We start from the raw sequence: 18,996 nt of genomic DNA, 5'->3' as shown, positions 1-18,996 counted from the left end.
AACAACTCATTTTATTATTATTATCGTTGTAAAGGTTCAAGTATCATCATCATCACTTAATCTTAATCATAATCTAATCATCATTATTATCGAACCATAATCACAAAATCATTATCATCCTAAACGTCATTGCAATAATCTTATCAACTTCACTTCATTTATTTTCAACTTCCACATCGTCATTCATGATCATATTCACTAATCTTTTTCATGATCAAATAGCTCATTCATCATCATCTTGTCATCAAATTATCATCATAATCATAAATGTCGCCATGTCCAACCATTAACTGAATCTGGTTCTCGGCCCAAGTATGCCTTCAGCCCAATAGCAAGAACATGGCCCAATCGAAACGAAATGGTGGTCTAAAACTCAATCAGTCCAATAAGATCCAACAATTAGAAACCTTTCTTTCGGTTTACTACAATTCCTAGTCTTAATTCACGAAACCTCTCCTTAATGATCGTTTATTATAATCATAATCACAAGCACGACCATAATTTTATTAGCAGCATTATCTAATCAACTATGATATATATCATCATCATCGTGATATATATTATCAACATATCTATCATTCTTAATCATTATCAATCTACTTGATGGACACATAATTCCCATGGCCCAGTTCACCTATCCCCACTCGAATAAATAAACTCAAAAGAGGACACCCTTGGCCCGTATAATAGAGAAAGGAATAGATAAAACGTGTGAGTGCAAGTTAACACCGACGGTTAATAGAATACATCATTATCATCATTCTATTTCCATTATCACACTCCAACATTATTATCCTTATCATTTTGTTAAAAGCAATAAAGGCAAGAAACAACGATTTGAAAAATAAACAGATGGCTTGGCAGCAGTAGTAGTCGAAAGAGTGATCGAAAAGTGGTGTTTTTCAGCTGCAGAATAGTGATGGTAGCAGCAATTTTTAATAAAGGTTTGGGTGATAGATGGTATTTAGTTTTCTTCATGGTTAATTACAGAAACAACAGACAACAAGTGGTTCGTAACAGTAGAAACTAACAGCAAGAAAGAATATAGAAGAATAGAAGTGGGTTTAACTTGTACCAAAAAATATATTTAAACGTAACAGTTCAATGGAGGTAGTGCTGTTTGTGTGTTGTATTATGGTGGTGATTTTTGTTTGGTGACCTTCGAATAGATACAGCATAAACAGAAGTGATGGATGGTGATGAGAGGGAGTGAAAAAGAGAGAGGGTTGTCAAGGGTGGTTTCGATTTTCATAGTGGTGTGGTGTTGGGTTTTCAAACAGAAAATAGAAGCATTTTTAGTTGACAAGTGGGTTTGAGGTGATGGAGTGGAGATGGTGGTTGTCATAGTAGTTATGATGGTTATTCATGGTGACTGAAAGAAGTGGTGTCTAGTGGTTGTAGGGTGGTGGTGCGGGTGGCGATAGTAGTGGTGAAGGTTGCAGACAGATGGTTTATTTTAAGTGATGGTGTGGTTCGATGTGGGTTCCGATCAAACAATTAATCATAATAGATGTGTTCAGTTTGTTTAATATAAAAGAGTAATGGTGTTATGGAAATATAGAGGAACATCGTATTTAGGCTCGTAATGAATAAACTAACCCATGATCTTTGCTTGTATAATCCTAACGTTTCCATTTGACCTGCTTTGTACACTTGTCCACATATTTTGATAATCATTAGTGAATATCAAAAGGCCAGCAAGTCTATGAGGTAATAAGAGGTATGACATGTTTGACCGAATTTAAAAGGCTTAGTGGGGTGAGTGCACTAGGTAGGAGAAAGTAGTACTAGTTGTAAACGTGTGTAGTGTTTTAAGTTCATTGTATGAGTCTATGCATATATATATATATATATATATATATATATATATATATATATATATATATATATATATATATATATATATATATCATACAGAAATAACTTTGTGGAAGAAATAAAAGAGCATAAAGTAAATTGATTACATTCCCGTGATACATAATTGAATATATCCTACCGACACTTAGCTCGGGTATTATCTCTTGCTCCGTTGATAATTAGTGACGAACAAAAGTATTCGAAAAATCCCCAAATTTTTAGATTAACTATATTTATTTATTTTGGTCATTATGGTATAAAATTTGATCGTTAATTTATTAAATAAAATTTACATCAACTGTCCCTCTCATTTATGGGTAAAATATAAGAAGTGTTAAAACTTAACAAATAGTTCCTAAATACATTTTTAATAAGCCTAAAATTTATAGAACTCATTTTCGTATCATAAGTTTTGAATTTAACTTGCTTAATATTAATCGAAACATCAAACAAGTATAAAAATCATTTAATATTTATTTTTAATATACTTTATTTATATATAGAGATATATTTTAAATAATTATTATTATAATATCCTTTTTTTATTTTGTTAATTTTTAATAACAACAACATATAATACTTCAATTTATATTTCGAATTATTATTTAAATATATACATACATACATATCTATTTACAATTAATTGTTCGTGAATCGTCGGGAATAGTCAAAGGATAATTGATTACATGAATATAATTCCATGACTTTTAAGACTCAATATTACAGACTTTGCTTATCGTGTCGGAAACATATAAAGATTAAGTTTAAATTTGGTCGAAAATTTCCGGGTCGTCACACCGTACAAAATCAATGTGTACGGATCATCAACAACAGGTCCATTATACAGTATAATACTACATGTTGTTTCAAAACAAGTTTTGCATTCATAAAAAGGTAACATTTTTACCAACGTCAAATATTTTACAAAGGATAACGTGCTTCTACGAATAGAAAGCATTAGTACGTGACACAAAGGTCATTACAAAGCCATTGTTCAAATGTAGCATAAGTTGTGAATGCAAAGTAAAAGTTCCATGATTGAGACATCTCTAAACAATGCAGCGGAAGTCTAACACAGCGAGTCTGTAACAGCAAGTCTATAACATCAAGACTATAATAGCAAGTCTAACAGCAACGTCTAAGCACCTGAGAAATACATGCTTAAAAGTTAACACGAATGTTGGTGAGCTATAGTTTGTTTGTAATCAGTAATGTAATGTAGAACACGAGATTTCAGTGCTTCAGACTAGTGTTTCAAATCAGTATGATAAAGTATATGCTTATCCGTGGGCACCTGGCAACTAACTTAACGTAATATTACCCCCTAAAAGTAAACTTGGTGAGTGCGTATGTTCTCGAAGTATTAAACACCCAATAATTGCCAGCGCGTGTGTTGACCCGAAAATTTCTGACCAAATTTAAACTTTATCTTTAAATGATTTAATGTTTTCGACACGATAAGCAAAGTTTGTAATGTTGAGTCTCAAAGTTTTGGAACTATATTCATGTAATCAATTATTCTTTGACTGTTCTCGAAGATTCACGAACAATATATATATATAACTTAATGTGCATATATATATATATATATATATATATATATATATATATATATATATATATATATATATATATATATATATATATATATATATATATATATATATATATATATATATATATGATTTCAAGTTATTTAGTAAACGATAGTAACATTCGATTATCGATTCGATTGATATTTAGATAAGTTAACTAAAACGTTTAAGATGAACCAGTAAAACACTAATTTGCTACGGTATTTTCGAATTACTACAGTACCCGAAAAGCTACAGTGTTTTCGAAAATCACTATTTGCTACAGTAAAAAACACTTTGAGTGATATAGTTTATTGATAATTTAAGACTATATTTTAACAAAGGTACGAGTCACGAAACGTAAAGAGCCAGTTTTCTCAGCGTACGAATGGACATTCGAAAAACTGAAACCAGGACATAAGTCGCGTGATGACGTACGACTTATCGGAACAAAAATTATAAGTCACCTATACACGAGAATATAATATAATATATAATTAATTAATTTAAATTATATATATTATTAATAAACATGTCGACAAACAAAAATACAAAAGATTGTGAGCTGAAAATGGGAGCCATGCGATCGCATGGCATCCCCTCACATAATCCATGCGATCGCATGGATAAGGATTTCAGGCCACATCTATAAATTGAGCTGGTTCCTGCACTTATAACACACACACATATCCGAATACATATTACTCCCTCTGTTAGTTATAATTATTTATATTATTATTATTATTATGATTATTATTATTATTATTATTATTATTATTATTATTATTATTATAAATCTTATTATTATTATTAATTGTATTATACAAAAAAAATACTACGACGAGGTCATGAGCGTGTCACTTTCAAAATGAGTTTTCGAGCGGGATAGAGCTAAGAAAATTATGGGTTATAATTATGGAGGTTATGGGTAATATTCGCAAGTCAAAACTAGTGTTTATCATCTCCGTTACGTCTACATACTTTCCTACAATATTGAATCTCAATATTGATACGTAAGCACTCATATTTTATCTTTTATATATTAATTGTGCATCCATGTCTAGTGCTCGAGTATATATATTTATACATGCTTGTATGCTAAATTTCACTGTTAAACAGTTATGATGAATCACGAAGTAAATACATATATTACTGATAAAAGGTATATGATATGCATGTTTTTGGAAAGCTGGCGAAAAATCAATAACTTTTCATTTAGATATCGAATAGCTTCGATGAATGGATTAAAAGATATGATCAACTGAATTATGATTGACGTTAATTGAAATTGATTTTGAATCTGCAATTAAGATTTAAACAACTTGTTGACAAGATTGATAAAATGAATTTTTAAATATTACCAGCCGAGTAAATGAAATCTTATATAAGGCACGTCTCGTTTTGTTAAACTATTGTCAAAATTGACTTTTTGAAACAACTTTGGATAACTTTTGTATGTCGATCTCGAGCATTAGGATTGTGATACACTATGACCTGACCTAGCTTAATAGACATTTATTTACCAACATATGTTCTCTAGGTTGAGATCTACGGTTATTTGGTAATCCGAGTTTCAGTCACATTTTGGTGAACGACTTTATATGCTGCTAAGGTGAGTTTCATTTGCTCCCTTTTTAATTGCTTTTGCAATCTATATTTTTGGGCTGAGAATACATGCACTTTATTTTTAAACGCAATGGATACAAGTACATACTAAATTCTACGCTGAGTTGAAACCGAAAATCCCTTAGCTTTGGTAACTAGTAATTGCCAGTACATAGGATATGAACTGGTGGGCGCGAATAATAGTATATGGATCCATAGGGCTTGACATCCCCGTCCGAGCTAGAGCGCTAGCCTTTTAACGGACGTGTGTTATTTGAGTTTAGGACACGTTGATTTACGTGTATTAAAACGAATGGGGTATTTATCATTATAACGTTAAAGTTTAGTTACCAGGGTGCTCTGTTATGTAGAATCTATTGATAAACGTTTCTGGATGAAACAACTGAAATCTCGTGATCCACTTTTATATACAGATTATGCGAAACACAAACACTATGAACTCACCAACCTTTGTGTTGACACTTGTTAGCATGTTTATTCTCAGGTTCCTAGAAGTCTTCCGCTGTTTGCTTATATGTTAGACAAACTATGTGCATGGAGTCTTACATGGCATATTTATCAAGGAAACGTTGCATTCACCAAATCATCACCATGTATCTTATTTTGACAGCATTGTCAATGGAAGTACTATTGTAAACTATTATTTACGGTGATTGTCTATATGTAGAAATCATCAGATGTCGAAAACCTTTGATTTAAATATTCATTTATGGTGTGCTTTTTCAAAAGAATGCAATGTTTACTAAACGTATCATATAGAGGTCAAATACCTCGCAATGAAATCGATGAATGACGTGTTCGTCCATATGGATTTGGACCGATCGTCACAGTTGGTGTCAGAGCGTTGGTCCTAGTGAACCAGGTCTTGCATGAGTGTGTCTAACTGATAGTTGTTAGGATGCATTAGTAAGTCTGGACTTCGACCGTGTCTGCATGTTAAAAGTTTTGCTTATCATTTCTTGTCAGAAATTACCTGCTTATCACTCTTAAGTCTAGACACGTTTTCCTACATTTATTGCATAAATAGTGTATAGACAAAAATTCATATCTTAGCTTATCTGTTACTGTAAACTTTTCCTGACATCTTCCGAAAATTTCTCCGTGATTTATGGAATTTGGTATTATATATACATATGTAAATTATGTATTGAAGAATACCAAACTAAATTCTATAATCTAATTCATATCAAAAATCATCTCCCTAATTATACAAGATGGATCCCGTATCTAGTTCAAATTCCTTAAACTCCGACAACTATTCCGATATGGATATTCACCTGAATTCTGAAGACAGTGTAACCGGAATGGATCAACCAATTAGCCATCATCTATTCTGGATGAATTAGGGATGGGTTCGTAGTCTACTTAATCATTAGAGATAAGAAGAAGGTGATCCCTTCCATCCACCACATTGCCCTCTTGGCGAAGAACCTTAAGCACTTACCGACGAACCTGTTCGAGACACCATTTTCTCTCTCATTTCCAGAGTATCTCACCACGATAATATACTATCTCAAATTCTGGATCTTATTCATCCGCTCGTCCGAACCGCCAATCATCCCGGTGTAGTAGAAGAAGTCAACGAGCTTCGCTCTCGGGTAGTGGCTTTGGAGAATACGGTGCAAAGGTTACAAGCACCAGCAGCATCACCGGCATCAACAGTACCACCAACAACAACACCAACAGTACCATTACCACCACCAACAACATCCGCATCGCAAACCTCAACTTCACAATCTGTTCCACAAGCATCAACGTCATACGCACCGTAGTTACCAAGAAATACCAGCAACAATAACCGATGAAGTATTAACTCATTTCCCTTGAAGAAATTTTATGTATATTTAATATATATGAATTTTGAAATCAAAATAAATCTTTTCGTACTAAGCTATTACATGTGAATCTTAACTGGTAGGTACTACTCGGTTAGTTCTTATTACTAATATGCAATGATGTACATCCTTCCTTAACAACTTAACCATTGTTAACTACAATCTCTGTTTCAACCCAATGAATTCCATTTCATAATAACCCAAGTGTATTATGTGATGACCCGGGAATTTTCGACCAAATTTAAACTTGATCTTTATTTGATATCGAGACGATAAGCAAAGTCTGTAATATTGAGTCACAAAAATTTTGAACTGTTTAGATGAATTCATTTAAACCTTGACTATTCTCGATGATTCATGAACAATTGTATATAAGTATAAATGTAAATATATTTATATAAATATAAGAGTATATATAATATTTTGAATAAATGAGATACACTTCATTTAATTAGAATTAAAAATGTAAAATAATAATAAAAAAAAGAATAATTATGTACAAGTAAAAAGGAATATGTCTGAATATATATATGATATTATTATGAATCTATATGTATATATATATACAAAATGAAGAAATTAGAATATTTCTGTCTATGTAAATATTTGTAAGCATATATTTATTAAATATATAAAATATGTTATACAACATGTCTAATAAATTGAAACATCAATAAATTAAATGTAGTTGAAAGTTAAAAATATAATTATTATACAAAAATTATTAACATTACTTCATTAAGATTATTAATGTTAATATTAATATCAGTATTATTAATATTAATATCAGTATTATTAATATTAATATATTATAAATATGGAAGTTGATACATTTAAATTGTTATAAAGTTATTATTACTAACATTATTATTATCATCATTAATATAATTATTATAATATTTAGTAATAAGATTATGATTTTTGGTCATTATTATTATTTTATATTCATTATTATTATTATAGTTATCATAAAAATAAATAAAAATTATTAATATTACCATTAATAATATTATTATCAATGTTAAAATTACTGTTATTTTTATTATTAATGTTAGTAATATTATTATAACTAATATTAAGGGTGATATTATTATTGTAGTTATATTTATTATTATTGTAGTTATATTCATAAGATTAATTATGATACATAAATTTAGTTATATATACAGATATATACATAATAAAAATATAAAAACAGATATACATATAAAAACCATTATATGTACAGTTATATATAAATACCTATACATAATACTGTTATACATGTATGTACGTACATTTACATAGATATATACGTAAATACTGATACATAAATATATATACTCCGTATACAACACAGAAAGAATACGTAAAATAGTTGCAGATTGTTTTCAGTCTTTTGGGAATCAATTTTCAATCTTCCATGTAGTACCAATCAAGAATAAAACCATTTGAATAAATCCAATTCCGTTAACACTCGCTATCTGTGTTATTTTTTTTATATATTCTCCTGTCTCTGATTGTACTGATGGTCGACCAGTTTCACAAGCCTACAAATTCAATCAATTCTAATTTTCTGTTTCAATTATTCGTTTACAAATAAAATTACCACTTATATCCATTATCATTCACGTCTGCTAAAGAAATTAAAAACCTACAAATTCTAAAACCACATGAACACCTCTGTACGCTCATCTTTTCAGCCAAAACACGAATTCGAATCTTTTGTCAAAATCTAAAAATGCAGATATGTTGTGAATCTTATAGTGAAACTATCTGCAAATTTTCAAATCCTAATTCGCAAAATCAAGGATTAATTTTGGAGTCAAAGGTAATTTCTATAAAAGTCAAAATTTGTGTTCATCATAAAATTCGTACTCGTTTTGATGTTTTCTGTTAAATTGATGATTTATAAAGTTTATAAGTACGATTTAAAACCTTTTCCATTTAGGAATCATGCACTAAAACACTCTCAAATTCAAAGTTCAAATTTTTTTTTTTACATCATAACAGCGACGACCAGTGGCTGTTCTTTCTTTTGTTTTTTTTCCAGTTAATAACACATAAATGGGTCTGTTTTGAATTTAAAACTTTAATTTAACTAGTAACTAAATTCTTAATTGTGCAAATTATTTGTATCGTACGTGTTTTGTTTTAGGAAGAAGATGAAAAGTATACAGAAAGATAATCGGGTTATGATTATAATAGTTGGAGTTAAATCAGAAAACGGGCTATAGCCCAACGGTTAGGGGAGTAGGTATGAGCGGGAGGTTGCGAGTTCGAATCCCATCTGTGGCATTTTTTTTAAAGCTTTCTTCAAAGGTTGTTACCCTTCAATATTTATTATTATCATTATCATTATTTTGTTATTGTTGCTAGTACTATTATTAATTATTAATATTATGATGTTAACTAATATTATTATTAATAATAATAACATAATTGGTATTATTGATAACAAAGACTTATATTATTATCATTATTATTACTAGTATTATCATTAAAAATTATTAGTATTGTCATTATGGTATTATTGTTATTATTATATGAACATGTTAATAATAGTGATATTTCGAGTTTAACCATAAAAGTTGATATAGTAAAAATTATGAAAAATGGTTATAATAATACGAATATTTGTACAATTGTGAATATGATTATGAATTTAAGATGTAGAAACTGAAATTATAGTCTAAAAAATTTAACACAGAGTCTATGATAAATCTAATTATTATTAACCCTATTATTATTACCATTATATCATTAAAGTAAATTATCATTATTAATAATATTAAAAAAAATTATTACTATCACATCTATTAAAAGTATCATTATAAAAAAAATTAAAAATTAAAAATTATCAAAGTATCGTTAAAACTATCATTTGCACTAAAAGTAAAATTATTATTATTACTATCATTATTAATATCATTATAAGTATTATCACAAATAGATATTTTTTTATAATAATTAATAATACATATCATTATATCTTTATTACTAAAATGATAATAATTAAGTCATATGTAAAATATATAAATTAATATATAAATATATATTTTCATCATACAAATTTTGATATAAATGATAAATAATAGATATATAAAATATATAACTTAAATATAATAAATTTATCTATATAATATATAATATAACAAGTGTATTATTAATAATATATATATAAACTTGTTCGTTTACAATTATGTATAATAATAAGTACACAAATGATATAGGTTCGTGAATCCGAGGCCAACCCTGCATTGTTCAATATTGTTATATGTATTTTTACTACAAAATACAATATGGTGAGTTTCATTTGCCTTTTTACCCTTTATATTTTTGGGCTGAGAATACATGCACAATTTTTATAACTGTTTTACGAAATAGACACAAGTAATCAAAACTACATTCTATGGTTGGATTATCGAATCGAATATGCCCCTTTTTAGCTTGGTAGCCTAAGAATTAGGGAAATGGCCCCTAATTGACGCGAATCCTAAAGATAGATCTATGGACCTTGACACGTCCCATTCGGGTTACGAATGCTTTAGTACTTCGATTATCATGTCCGATGAGAGTCCTGGAATGATGGGGATATTCTATATGCAACCTGTTTGTTCGGTTATCAAGCGTTCACCATATGAATGATTTTTATCTCTATGCAGTTTGCGAAATGCCTGATATGAGATGATGTTTATGATAAATGAAATTGAAATCTTGTGGTCTATTAAAATTATGAAATGATTATTTATGATAAACTAATGAACTCACCAACCATTTGGTTGACACTTGAAAGCATGTTTATTCTCAGGTACGAAAGAAATCTTCCGATGTGCATTTGCTCATTTTAGAGATATTACTTGGAGTCATTCATGACATATTTCAAAAGACGTTGCATTCGAGTCGTTGAGTTCGTCAAGATTATTATTAAGTCAATTATAGTTGGATATAACATGAAATGGTATGCATGCCTTCAACTTTCGATGAGTTGAAAGTTTGTCTTTTAAAAATGAATGCAATGTTTGTAAAATGTATCATATAGAGGTCAAGTACCTCTCGATGTAATAAACTATTGTGAATCATTTATAATCAATATGGACTTCGTGCAGATGGATTAGGATGGGTCGCTTCAGTTGGTATCAGAGCGGTGGTCTTAGTGAACCAGGTCTTGTATTAGTATGTCTAACTGATAGTCGTTAGGATGCATTAGTAAGTCTGGACTTTGACCGTGTCTGCATGTCAAAAGTTTTGCTTATCAATTTTGTCAGAAATCGTCTGCTTATCATCCTTAGGAAAGTACCTGCTTATCATTATTAGTCTAGACATGTCTTACTGCCTCAATTGCATAGACAGTGTATAGATAAATTCATATCTTAGCGTATCTGTTATTGTTACCTTTACCTGACAGCTTCCGTAGATTCCTCTGTAACTTATGGGATTTTAAAATTTATATATGCATATGTAAATTATGTATTGCAGGGTGCTAATCTACATCCCATAATCTATTTCTTGTCGAAAATCCTTCATCTGATCGTATGAGATGAGTCCCTCAACCAGTTCGAGTTCCTCAGATTCCGATAGCTATTCCGATAGTTATTCCGACAGCTATTCCGATATGGATTTCCACTCGAACTCTGAAAGCAGTGTAACCGGAATAGAACAACTAATCAGCCATCCTTAATTCATCTGATGGGTTCGTAGTCGACTTAACCGATGGAGACGAGAAAAAGGCGATCCTTTCCACCCACCAACCTGCACTCTTGGCAAAAGAACCTGAAGCACTTACCGGAGAACCTATTCGAAACACCATTCTCATATTCATTTCCAGGGTATCTCGCCACGATTATATTCTATCTAAAATTCTAGATCTTATTCATCCGCTCGTCCGAACCGACAAGTATCCCGGAATAATGGAAGAAGTCAACGAACTTCGCGCTCGAGTAATCAATTTGAAAAATGTGGTGGAAAACCTACCAGCTTCAACAACAGCACCGGCAACACCAGTACCACCAACAACCCAAGTTTCCACATCACACGCCTCAACATCTCATTTTGTACCTCGAGCATAATCATCGTTCTACGAATCCTTCTACATCATTTATCTTCGTTCTACATGACGATTATATAATTTCTAATGTTTTAGAGATTATGTACTCTAGTTGTAACCGTAAATCAAATGAGTTTAATATCATATTAACGCATTAAATCCATGATTACATCTGAAGAAAATATATATGTATATATATTTTTTCATAACGATTGTAATTAAAAATTCTTTTGTACAAACTGTTAATGATGAAAATATTTTAACGGGTAGGTAATACCCGAGGAATATTTAGATTTCACATTAATAAGTTACACTGTACATTCTTCGAATCATATTCAATAGTCATTTACTATCTTATTTACAACCACCGATATACGTATCCGTTCACCGCAGAATAAACCTTTTCATTCAATTTCATATTTAGATTTTGATTTATCAGAATCCAACAAGTGGCATAATGAAGAAAACATTGGACAAAATAAAATTTGTTAAAAACAAACAAATTAACTATGAGAAATTTTGTTAAGAATCCACGCTAACTGTTCCTAGCTAACTGTTCCTTGCTAATAGTTAATTCCGTATTACATTTTATTCATCACAATTTATTTATCGCAATTTATTTATCGCATTTTATTTATCGCAATTTTAATTCTCACAATTTTATTTATTATCATTTAATTTCTGTATTTATTTTACGCACTTTAAATATCAGGACACGTATACAAGGTTTTGACATATCATATCGACGCATTTATATATATTATTTGGAATAACCATAGACACTCAATATGCAGTAATGATCGAGTTCTCTATACAGGGTTGAGGTTGATTCTACAATAATATATATAATTTGAGTTGTGATCGAGTCTGAGACATGTACACGGGTCACGATACGTATTAATTAATTCGAATATTATATATTAAACTATATATATTATTAGACTGTAACTGTGGACTACCAATATTGAACAATTAAAATTAATTAAAATATTGATTATAACATATGAAACTAAACAATTCTTCAAGTTTGCCACTTGATTTCATCTTAAACCTCATTTGTATCTTGACGATTACAATCCACGTTCAAACCTTTCATGATCCTTGAAAACACCTCAATCCAGAGGATGAACCAACCGCACTTCATCTACGGAAGAAAAGATTAATGCATATAGTTATGCACCTGAAAAAACTCGGAACCTGAGTAAACGTTTAACAAGTATCTGTGCTAGCTCCGTTAGCGTTATTATTACCGAAAATAACTTTTCAATCTCTTTCCAATTTAGCCAATTTTGTCACAGCTCCAACAAGTCAACTTCGACTTTTCACTCGAATTAGCTTATTATACCCCTGATATATAAGTTGTCTTTCGTCATCGATACTGGGAAACCGTTTATATCTCACCACATTAGCAGTAAATTTACCAACAACTCCGTTGATCTTTGACTTTCCGAAAAATCACTATATTCAGTGAAATCCTATCATTTACTCATTTACATCTTATAACGAGAATTACTATACCAACTACCAGGAATTAGCAATCAGTATTTTGAAATCTTGCAGCATGTCTACATCAACAGTTATAAGTATACATATAATCCTTATCTCTTAGAGTTATGATCTTCCACTCTGAAATTTTGAAAAGCACCCAGTCTACAAACCAATACTCCAAATTCTAAAAAAGCTGAATACAGCAGCAAAAACTGTACAAGGTGAATACAGTAGCAAAAACTGTACAAGCTGAATACAGCAGCAAAAACTGTACACGACCTTAACCGTCGAAGGTATAAAGATAAAGAATAGTATGTTGGTAAAACTCAGAAAAGTTGGAACTGGAAACCGGATTGAGCAAACCATGAAGGAGACTCTGAACAAATTACAAGGACTAAACTTGTACATAAAGAATCCAGATGATTCTGTTTCTGATGAAATCTTTAGCGAATACCTTATTCCTTAACCACTCTAAATCATCGTGAATGAATTTCTTCATCACAATTTGATTATGAAATCCTAAGATATCATCGTACCTTTCTTTATTAATATCCTCAATATTTCTGAAGATATCTTCATAAATATTCTCTTCCGATATTAATTATCTCTCCGCGCTATCTGTATTATATCATAAAAAAAAACTGATTTAGTTTCTATCTTCTGTGAACCTTCGAATTTAAAATATGAATGTTTTTGAAGTAGTATTGGAAATTGATGCATGAATTAGTATAATATAATGACACTTGATCAACGTGATTATATTACAGTAAGTCATGCTGAGTTTCTAAATGGAACGTGATGATTCACAGATTATAACATCATCATGTGCCATGTTACACGACTCTTTATTCAACTTAACCTTTAAACATATCAAGAAAATGTTTGTCTTGATGATTCGGTCTTTTTCGGGATATTCTGGTAATTTGACAAATCAAGATCGTGCTATTACAATTTTCTTCTTAGAACATTAACTATGTTCATTCCGAATTTCATACCTACAAATTCTGGACCATTATTCGCTTGACTTGAAGTCGGGAAGGGAAAACAAAAGCATGGAACTTATAAATATAAGGGAAAATATAAAACCCAACAACAACACAGGAATTACAAACCGCGTATATCAATATGGATAGCAACATAAAGACACGGGAGAATGAGAAACACTATAACCCAAAGGTAATAGTAGAAATTAACTGATTCCTCGGGTGGTAGATGAAAAAGGAGGAAGACAGATACAATAGTTAGAATAAGGATACGGATTAGAACTGGATTTAGCATTTCAAAAATCTTTTGGGAAGTTTGAATTGAGGAAGGAAGTATAGAAGTGGTGAAAATTAATGGAACGGAAAAGGTTAATTTATAGTGAAATATCCGATAGAACAATCAAAACAGATTATCTTATTTAACCAAAGAAGATCTTAATTTCCTTAGTCGCCGAAGAATCAAATCTTTTAGATTCTGAAGATTTTCTTTAAATTCCTTGAATTCCGGAATTCAACCAAGCCAACGTCAAAAGTTAAGACGCACCTTATATTCTAAATTCAACCATGACTAGTCAAAAGTTATGATGAAACATGTCTTTCTCATTTCACTATTTAGTGATAGCTTCACTCGTACTCTTTGAGTAATTGAATTATCTTATCCATATTACTCAATGATGATAAAACTCAATTTATCAACTCATATTCGTCATGAACACATTTTTATTGTTAGTCATGACCACCTCACTCAAATTTCGGGACGAAATTTCTTTAACGGGTAGGTACTGTGATGACTCGGGAATTTCCGACCAAATTTAAACTTGATCTTTATTTGATATCGAGACGATAAGCAAAGTCTGTAATATTGAGTCACAAAAATTTTAAACTGTTTAGATGAATTCATTTAAACCTTGACTATTCCCGACGATTCACAAACAATTGTATATAAGTATAAATGTAAATATATTTATATAAATATAAGAGTATATATAATATTTTGAATAAATGAGATACACTTCATTTAATTAGAATTAAAAATGTAAAATAATAAAAAAAAGAATAATTATGTACAAGTAAAAAGGAATATATCTGAATATATATATGATATTATTATGAATATATATATATATATATATATATATATATATATATATATATATATATATATATAATGAAGAAATTAGAATATTTCTGTCTATGTAAATATTTGTAAGCATATATATATTAAATATCAAAAATATGTTATAGAACATGTCTAATAGATTGAAACATCAATAAATTAAATGTAGTTGAAAGTTAAAAATATAATTATTATACAAAAATTATTAACATTACTTCATTAAGATTATTAATGTTAATATTAATATCAGTATTATTAATATTAATATATTATAAATATGGAAGTTGATACATTTAAATTGTTATAAATTTATTATTACTAACATTATTATTATCATCATTAATATAATTATTATAATATTTAGTAATAAGATTATGATTTTTGGTCATTATTATTATTTTATATTCATTATTATTATTATAGTTATCATAAAAATAAATACAAATTATTAATATTACCAGTAATAATATTATTATCAATGTTAAAATTACTATTATAATTTTTATTATTAATGTTAGTAATATTATTATAACTAATATTAAGGGTGATATTATTATTGTAGTTATATTTATTATTATTGCAGTTATATTCATAAGATTAATTATGATACATAAATTTAGTTATATATACAGATATATACATAATAAAAATATAAAAACAGATATACATATAAAAACCATTATATGTACAGTTATATATAAATACCTATACATAATACTGTTATACATGTATGTACGTACATTTACACAGATATATATGTAAATACTGATACATTAATATATATACTCCGTATACAACACAGAAAGAATACGTAAAATAGTTGCAGATTGTTTTCAGTCTTTTGGGAATCAATTTTCAATCTTCTATGTAGTACCAATCAAGAATAAAACCATTTGAATAAATCCAATTTTGTTAACACTCGCTATCTGTGTTATTTTTTTTTTATATATTCTCCTGTCTCTGATTGTACTGATGGTCGACCAGTTTCACAAGCCTACAAACTCAATCAATTCCAATTTTCTGTTTCAATTATTCGTTTACAAATAAAATTACCACTTATATCCATTATCATTCACGTCTGCTAAAGAAATTAAAAACCTACAAATTCTCAAACCACATGAACAGCTCTGTACGCTTATCTTTTCAGCCAAAACACGAATTCGAATCTTTTGTCAAAATCTAAAAATGCAGATATGTTCTGAATCTTATAGTGAAACTATCTGCAAATTTTCAAATCCTAATTCCCAAAATCAAGGATTAATTTTGGAGTCAAAGGTAATTTCTATAAAAGTCAAAATTTGTGTTCATCATAAAATTCGTACTCGTTTTGATGTTTTCTGTTAAATTGATGATTTATAAAGTTTATAAGTACGATTTAAAACCTTTTTCATTTAGGAATCATGCACTAAAACACTCTCAAATTCAAAGTTCAAATTTTTTTTTTTACATCATAACAGCGACGGCCAGTGGCTGTTCTTTCTTTTGTTTTTTTTTTCAGTTAATAACACATAAATGGGTCTGTTTTGAATTTAAAACTTTAATTTAACTAGTAACTAAATTCTTAATTGTGCAAATTATTTGTATCGTACGTGTGTTGTTTTAGGAAGAAGATGAAAAGTATACAGAAAGATAATCGGGTTATAATTATAATAGTTGGAGTTAAATCAGAAAACGGGCTATAGCCTAACGGTTAGGGGAGTAGGTATGAGCGGGAGGTTGCGAGTTCGAATCCCCTCTGTGGCGTTTTTTTTAAAGCTTTCTTCAAAGGTTGTTACTCTTCAATATTTATTATTATCATTATCATTATTTTGTTATTGTTGCTAGTACTATTATTAATTATTAATATTATGATGTTAACTAATATTATTATTAATAAAAATAACATAATTGGTATTATTGATAACAAAGACTTATATTATTATCATTATTATTACTATTATTATCATTAAAAATTATTAGTATTGTCATTATGGTATTATTGTTATTATTATATGAACATGTTAATAACAGTGATATTTCGAGTTTAACCATAAAAGTTGATATAGTAAAAATTATGAAAAATGGTTATAATAATACGAATATTTGTACAATTGTGAATATGATTATGAATTTAAGATGTAGAAACTGAAATTATAGTCTAAAAAATTTAACACAGAGTCTATGATAAATCTAATTATTATTAACCCTATTATTATTACCATTATATCATTAAAGTAAATTATCATTATTAATAATATTAAAAAAAATTATTACTATCACATCTATTAAAAGTATCATTATAAAAAAAATTAAAATTTATCAAAGTATCGTTAAAACTATCATTTGCACTAAGAGTAAAATTGTTATTATTACTATTATTACTATCATTATTAATATCATTATAAGTATTACCACAAATAGATATTTTTTTTTATAATAATTAATAATACATATCATTATATCTTTATTACTAAAATGATAATAATTAAGTCATATGTAAAATATATAAATTAATATATAAATATATATTTTCATCATACAAATTTTGATATAAATGATAAATAATAGATATATAAAATATATAACTTAAATATAATAAATTTATCTATATAATATATAATATAACAAGTGTATTATTAATAATATATATATAAACTTGTTCGATTACAATTATGTATAATAATAAGTACACAAATGGTATTAGGTTCGTGAATCCGAGGCCAACCCTGCATTGTTCAATGTTGTTATATGTATTTTTACTACAAAATACAATATGGTGAGTTTCATTTGCCTTTTTACCCTTTATATTTTTGGGCTGAGAATACATGCACAATTTTTATAACTGTTTTACGAAATAGACACAAGTAATCGAAACTACATTCTATGGTTGGATTATCGAATCGAATATGCCCCTTTTTAGCTTGGTAGCCTAAGAATTAGAGAAATGGCCCCTAATTGACGCGAATCCTAAAGATAGATCTATAGACCTTGACACGTCCCATTCGGGTTACGAATGCTTTAGTACTTCGATTATCATGTCCGATGAGAGTCCCGGAATGATGGGGATATTTTATATGCATCCTGTTAGTTCGGTTATCAAGCGTTCACCATATGAATGATTTTTATCTCTATGCAGTTTGCGAAATGCCTGATATGAGATGATGTTTATGATAAATGAAATTGAAATTGAAATCTTGTGGTCTATTAAAATTATGAAATGATTATTTATGATAAACTAATGAATTCACCAACCTTTTGGTTGACACTTGAAAGCATGTTTATTCTCAGGTACGAAAGAAATCTTCCGCTGTGCATTTGCTCATTTTAGAGATATTATTTGGAGTCATTCATGATATATTTCAAAAGACGTTGCATTCGAGTCGTTGAGTTCGTCAAGATTATTATTAAGTCAATTATAGTTGGATATAACATGAAATGGTATGCATGCCATCAACTTTCGATGAAATGAAAGTTTGTCTTTTAAAAACGAATGCAATGTTTATAAAATGTA

This window comes from Rutidosis leptorrhynchoides, chromosome 8 (assembly GCF_046630445.1).
Source record: "Rutidosis leptorrhynchoides isolate AG116_Rl617_1_P2 chromosome 8, CSIRO_AGI_Rlap_v1, whole genome shotgun sequence".
Classification (NCBI taxonomy): Eukaryota; Viridiplantae; Streptophyta; class Magnoliopsida; order Asterales; family Asteraceae; genus Rutidosis; species Rutidosis leptorrhynchoides.
The sequence above is the reverse complement of the archived record's forward strand: the minus strand, read 5'-3'. Positions refer to the sequence as shown.